The sequence below is a fragment of the Lytechinus variegatus genome, chromosome 2 (genome assembly GCF_018143015.1).
Source record: "Lytechinus variegatus isolate NC3 chromosome 2, Lvar_3.0, whole genome shotgun sequence".
Lineage (NCBI taxonomy): Eukaryota > Metazoa > Echinodermata > Echinoidea > Temnopleuroida > Toxopneustidae > Lytechinus > Lytechinus variegatus.
This window is the reverse complement of record NC_054741.1, coordinates 21705407-21712592: the sequence shown is the minus strand read 5'-3', so window position 1 is coordinate 21712592 and position 7186 is coordinate 21705407.

Here is a 7186-nt window from a genome sequence, read left to right as displayed (position 1 = left end):
GTAATTTGTTTTACATGTATTTCAAGTGCATAGGCATTTTCAGAGTGCTTGAACACTCGTTTCAATTTCTGTGAAACTGGCAACAAAGTGCAAGTTAAGATGGCTTCTTTGTGGAGCTTGAATTGCATTTTTTCTGCTGATTTACCTTGTTTGAATTCATTCAGATCTGTATATTGGCCTGTATTGCTGTGTTGTTGCACGCACACTCCCAGCTGCAAGTGCCTTTGCAGTTGCCATTATCTACAGTGCAATCCAGCTCATACATTGTGTGCTTTTATACGAGCTACTCACGGGCTGGACACGCAATATTGCGATACCTTAGATTACATGCCTGTTGCAAATTGCTGGATATAGTTGCGTATTAAGAACGGAGTAGCTCTGTACACAAAGGTGTGACCCTGATATTAGAGATATTGATAAACATTCCTAAGAAGGTATTAAATCTTTCAATTTAGTTATGATGCATCTCTTATTGAAAATAAATTCAGTATTTAGCAAACCTATTTGATATTACATGAAAGGCAGTACAAGTTTTTTTCCACAACATTAATTTCTGTTTTAACGTTCTCTCTTTCTTAATTCTGAATTACATCCTCTTAATAATTTCATATGTTTCCAAAGTATAGTTCTGTAGGTATCATGCAATTTTTTGTGTCGGTGCAGGAACACCTTTAGCACCACTCTTCTGCAAACTTCACGGGTGCAGGAATGCCCTTACTCAATGCCCGCAACTTTGGGCGTGTCTGTGTGCATGCAAAGCGCCTATGTGTGGTGCTAAGGGTGTTCCTGCACCAACACGACAAAATGTTGATGCATTGTGGGAAACGTCACCCCTGAAATAGGTAGAACGATTACCTCTTTTGGCGTTTCACAAACCTGGGTCAGGTATTACACAAAGGTTAGCGATTAATCGTTAAATGAAACGACCTGTCCTGATCATTGTTTCATGCTAATGCTCAATAGACTGACGAGGAAGCAATCAGAATCTTTCTTTCGAATTAGCGATTAATTGCTAACCTTTATGTTACGGAGACCTAGTGGGTGTTTCATAAAGCTGTTCGCAATGTGTGAATGACTTAAGGACGACTGGCGAGTTTTTGTTCTCAGTGATATATCCCTGTGTATTTGGTTTAGGAGTAAGTACTTGTTTAGTCATGCATAAAGTCATGCGTAACTTTACGAACAGCATGATGAAACACACATGGCTGTTTTATAATGCTGTTTGCAAGATATGAATGACTTTATCCGCGACTGGTGATCGTGCAAGGACTGCTGATCCTTTTTTGTGCCAATATCCGTATGTAAATGTCTGAGCACCTAAGATCATGTATCAGTTGTGAACAGTAATGGCACTGCAAAGCACCATCTCTCCTTGTGGTGGACAATATCAACACAAGGCGAAGACATCCTGCCTTTCATTGTAACATTGGTGTTCTCGTTTGCGTAGCACCAAGAATGATGCCGCATGGTGGTGCCACAAAAGTGTTCTATTTCAATTTAGTGATAGGCAATTGGAGATGACACATTAAAGTGCTGTGAACAAAAGCTCTATACATACTTGGACATGAGTCCTTTAGCGTCATCATCCAAAGACATCAATCAGTTGTAGTCCTAGTTGAAATGTCCTGCTTTAGAATGGAGAAATTCTTTAATTGTCATCATTGATACAAAATTTAAGAAATTAGTCCTACAATCACCCCTATCATAATTTATCAAATTTAGTTTCTGATTGATTATCACCAATCACAACAAAATTTAGTCAGAATTACCTCTCGTCTACAAAATAATGTAGGAGCGGTAAAAGATCCAAGATTCATTTTTTTTATTGTAAAAAAATATTCTTTATCATGTACAGTTTGACTTCATTTTTGTTCTTAAATTGCATTGATATTTGTACATTATTTTGTAAAAAAAAAAAACGAAATTAACCATATGCCTTGATTTCTTTCTTGTTTGTAAATAGCATGTCAACTGTAAATGAATTTATATGAACTGCAATGTACAGAGTATAATGAGATTTAGATTTTAAGAATTAGATTATGTGAAGAATGTTTTTAATTGTGTAGATGATATGGTAATGTGTATGGTATTATGTGATTCTGTTATTCATGAAATTAATGGAATGTATCTGTCTCTTGCTCTTTGTATTTCTTTGTATATTTGGCCAACTGAAATCATTTTTTTTTTCTTCTTATTCTTAAGTCTTATTTCTTTTTTCATCAGTAGCGGCAATGTGGTACTTCATGAACCGTGGTTTCTTATCTTATTTTGTACTTGGTCTTACATTGTTAAGTTATTGGTTAAGACAGCTTGCACTGCACTGCTTGATTAAGATTACACAGTGCACCCGCTGTTCACACTGCCAAAAATATTTGTCTCATAGCCATATTGCGCATGGTTTTCCATGCTTGCCTTTGTCATTAGCTCATGAGAACATGCTGTGTTCAGTCCATCGTTATCTCCCCAGTAGACACCTATATCATAAGAATCAGGAAATATTGATATGAGAGGAATTGATGACTTTTGGATGAACTCAACTGAATCAAAATGCACAAAATATCATTAAGTTTTAAAAAACTGACTGAATTCATTTTAATTTCAATATGATAAATGTTTTCAATAGACCCTTACCCAAATTATATTGAGCCCCTGGGCCCTGTTGCATAAAAGTTACTATTACTATGGTAACTTTACCATCCAATGGTAACTACCATGGTAATGCTGATGAACAGCCAATCAAAATCAAGGATTCCATGCAAGTTACCATTACATGGCAAAGTTACCATAATGGTTATTTATATGCAATGGGCCCCTGGTGCAATGATTTAAAAACCAGCTGACAAATCATCTTCCAACCTAGCTTATACTGTATTATGTATGTAGGAGTTACCAAAATTTAATTAGATTAATGAGAGCCATAAGATGTATAATATTGTGAATGCCTCTCGCTACAAATTAAGAACTATTTTAGAGATAAACTTCATACTAGCCCCAATACATGGTGGAGTTGCAGTGATCTGATTGAATGTTGGGGGTCACGAGGTCATAAAGGAAAATGAATGTGCAATACTTTTCTGATGCGGCAAAAGTGGTGTCATTTGATTTTGAACGCACAATGTCAAAAATCCATAAGATAATTTAATTTTAAATCATGAAATCATTAAAGTTGGAATTATATTAAATTAAAAATTAGTTGTAATGCAGTCAGGCTAATAGGAATCATGAGGGGTAATAAAAATTTGATCAGTAATCCCTACAGTGTTCAGTTATTTTTTTCTGACATTAAAAAAAGGTTTCTTTTGAGGGGAAAAGGGTTCACTTTGTCTAATCTTTTTTATCTTTCAATTAGAGTTATACTTTGTATTATAATTGTGTGTCAAATTTTTTAAGAAAGGAAAAGGATTCAAGGCTGCATGTAATTTGACAGGCAAAAGATAATTAGTGTGTCGTGCTTCTCCAATATGGCATAGGTTGAAGTACACATTTGCAGTGTCAACGTCCCATGGCTCACTGGCTATGATTCTAGGCTTCTGGTAGATGTCTGAGCGTCGACAGTTTGAACCCTCTTGCTGTAATGTATTTTGTCATAATTGGAAATAATGGTATTTATAAAGTACCGAAGTGATGACATCACAAAAAACTTTTTTAGCATTTCAGCATTTTTGATACCATATTTTGGTAGAGCATGATGAAAAACCCCCACAACCCAAATTTGGAGGGGATCGGTCCATGGGGGCCTTAGGTATGACCTCATGAATACATAATTAGCCCCATTGAAGTTAATGTATTATTGGCCTGGTTCCCAACATTTAGAACCAGACCAATAATACACTGACTTCAATGGGGCTAATAATGTATTCATGAGGTCATATCTAAGTCCCCCAAGGACCGATTCCCAGCAAATTCGGGTTGTGGGGGTATTTCATCATGCTCTACCAAAATATGGTATCAAAAACGCTGATATGCAAAAAGTGAAGATTGAAGACGTCACACTAAGGTACTCTATTATTCCAGAACCATGTCGTGGGACAAGAGGATGCATGTCACACAAGGGAACTATAGTTCACCAATTAGGAAACATCATTGCTTAAGAATGAAGTGGTTAAAACTGGTTGCTTTCTGAAATTAGATTTGCTTAATGCAAGAACTTATCGATTTGCAATGAATAGCTATTAGCTAGCTACCTATTACGTGCAACAGTGTGGTATTACTGTAAGATAAGACAGACATGGAAAATCAGGCAAGAATTAATCTTTGAATGTGATAAGCATTCATCCAGGACTCAAAGAATCTGTTATCTATTTGAAAGTCAAGTTGGTTTGTCACTTTACTTTAAAAATGCTGGCTCTTCTCTCCCTGCCCTAAAAAGCCATAAGACAGTATATCATTTTGCATAAGGTTCAGTTCTGAAAGCAGGATTTTCTTGTTCCTCCTATATTATTCTTTATTTAGTAAATAAATAGAATATTGGAGAAAATTGATATCTCCCTTGTCTGTTTCGTTCCAGTTGATTCCTCTGGCCATTGAGACCATGTAAATATTGCATAATTGCATGAATAAGATATCTATACTCAGAGTGATTCACATATCAAAACATGACACAGAATTAGAGCATTATTGGGACTACATAATCTTTTCAGATTTTCTTTTTTTTTTTTGGGGGGGGAGAAAGCATTTAATTCTCTGATATTCTCTGATGAATTTTCCACCCTCATAAAGAGTCCCCCAATATTCTTATATGGTTACATATTTCATAGAGTGAGTGATTTACTGAAAATCAAATGATGGCTATTCATTACATCTTTGTCAGAAAATGTGTTGGTTGATCTTACGTACAGTAAGTGTTATTGGTGTGAAATTATTAACATAAAAAAAAGACCAGAAAAAAAGTTGCATTTATTCGTTGATTGCAGTGAATTCGTAATCATTTTCTATTGATTAATTCAAACTCGGAGATAAATCAATAGCATTAACTGTGTTAAATCATAACTGTTTATTTTCTTCTTAAAATAGTTTAGCTTGTGTTTCAACATTCCTTATTTAGTTCTAGATAGAACTGGAGACCTGGTAGTGGACTTTGATCCAATATATTTATACTTTAGTAGTCATACTGAACAAACGAATTATATCTTCTCACAGCACAATACGATTGTTGAGTCTATTTTTATTTGTAGCTTTATACATTTATTTTGTTACATTGGTTTCAATTTCGTTTTGCATTAGAATCATAGTACTTATTGGTATATCACAGGCCCTTCACTCTTTCTGTTGAGATACTCAAATAGAAGTCACATATTGGTGATTTGAAGGAGTTTGAAATATGGACCTTTTTTCTAAACTGTAAAAAAAAGATAAAGTAACTTTCCTGATGTCTAAATTCTTAACATAGCAATGAATTGTGATTTGTTGATTTTTTTTTGTATTTATATTGGAAAGTACTTTGATTTTCATGTAGTGTGCATGTATTGGTATATTTCACATTGCTATGTCTGTATTTGGTGGGTTTCAGTTTGCTCAGTGTTGAGCAATCGATATTTCCGACAAGACAATATCTTCAACTGTGGCCATTAATTATGCGATGTTAGACTGCATAAATTTTATGTTGTATTGATAGTACAGAGAAATTAAAAGAATATCATAAGGTTCTCTTACATCAGCTGATTTTGTCTGTCTTTTGTGAATGGTTAACCAAGCATATAAATATATACAAAAGAACACTTATCAGAATTTGCTCATATAGAGAAAGATGTCACATTTGTGATAGATAAATGGAATTTATTGAAAAATCATGTCTGGCAGTTACAAACTGAAATGGATATGAATTACAAATGAAAAGAATCACAAGTTCGTTAATTAATTATATAGCATTGGACATCAAGATGTGACTTTGGAAGTGTACTTGAATTCAGTAAAGCAAAAAAACAAAACAAATCTGAGCTCTATATATTCACTTGTCAGCTTCGTGCACAAAAGTATGCCACCAGGCAAGAGATATAGGGCCTATCAAACAACGCATTCTAAAAAATATAGTTTAGTATATAAAATACAAATACTATATCAAGGCACCCAATAAGGGGCACCTAGACAGTTGACCTTCATAAATTTATCCAAAATGCATTATGAAAATGACCCATTATGTGTAATTTACAGAATTCATAGTGAGTAATGAAAAAATAAAATATGGCCCTACACTATCCTGAGGTAGCATTAAAACTATCAAAATCCTTTGAAAAGACATATATATATATTACCTTGACCATTGATACTATAATTCCTATCATTATATACACAATAAAATGTCACACTATAGACCCTAATTGCTCTTCTATTTCTTGAAACCCCTGAGATTTTGCTTCTGAGTAAATGATATTGCACAAAGAAAAAAAATGTATAGACATTTAAGAAAATATAATATTCTTTTCCCTCTCCCCTAACCCCTTTCCCTAAAGTGATCCATTGCCATTGTTAAAGCACTAATAAATGTACACAATATGATTCTATTTGTACAAAAAATATAGGAATAAAAAGCTGTCTTCTTTCGTATACATGATATTTTGTAGTAAATGTGAGAATTGAACAGTAAAAAAAAGATAATTCAGCCAAAAAGATTATAAACCAAAGCAAAGATTACACCAGTGTCAAATAAAGTTTCAGCAACTTACTTCACAATTACATTGAGTAAATTTAAGACTATTTCCAACATTTAAAGATTAATGAAAGGACATTCTATAGGGACTCTAATGGTAGTATGATTCATGTACAACCATATCACCTGGAATACTATTAGGACTTCTACAACCTGAAAAAATATTACGATGAAAGCAATTACACTTTATTTGGCAAGAACACATGGCGAACTCTTTTCATCAGTATAGTCACTGAAGTCAATATCTATTGCTCAAGAAAGTCGATTTTATTCAAAGTTTTCAAGTTTATACTGAATATGTGTCTTCAATTTTTTTGAAACCTCCATTAAATAGTGAAAGAGCTTAAAGCTTGTGTATATATAGTTTTGGTAAATCCACCAAAATGCACCTATCACTATTCCAGTTCATTGCTAGCTAATATGAATGGATATGCCCTATAACAGTTATGATGTGGAGGATATGAAATGAAAATGTGTTTTACAGGATAAATTTTGCGAATTTACATGGAATTTAACTTGATCGGGTCACCCGATCAAATT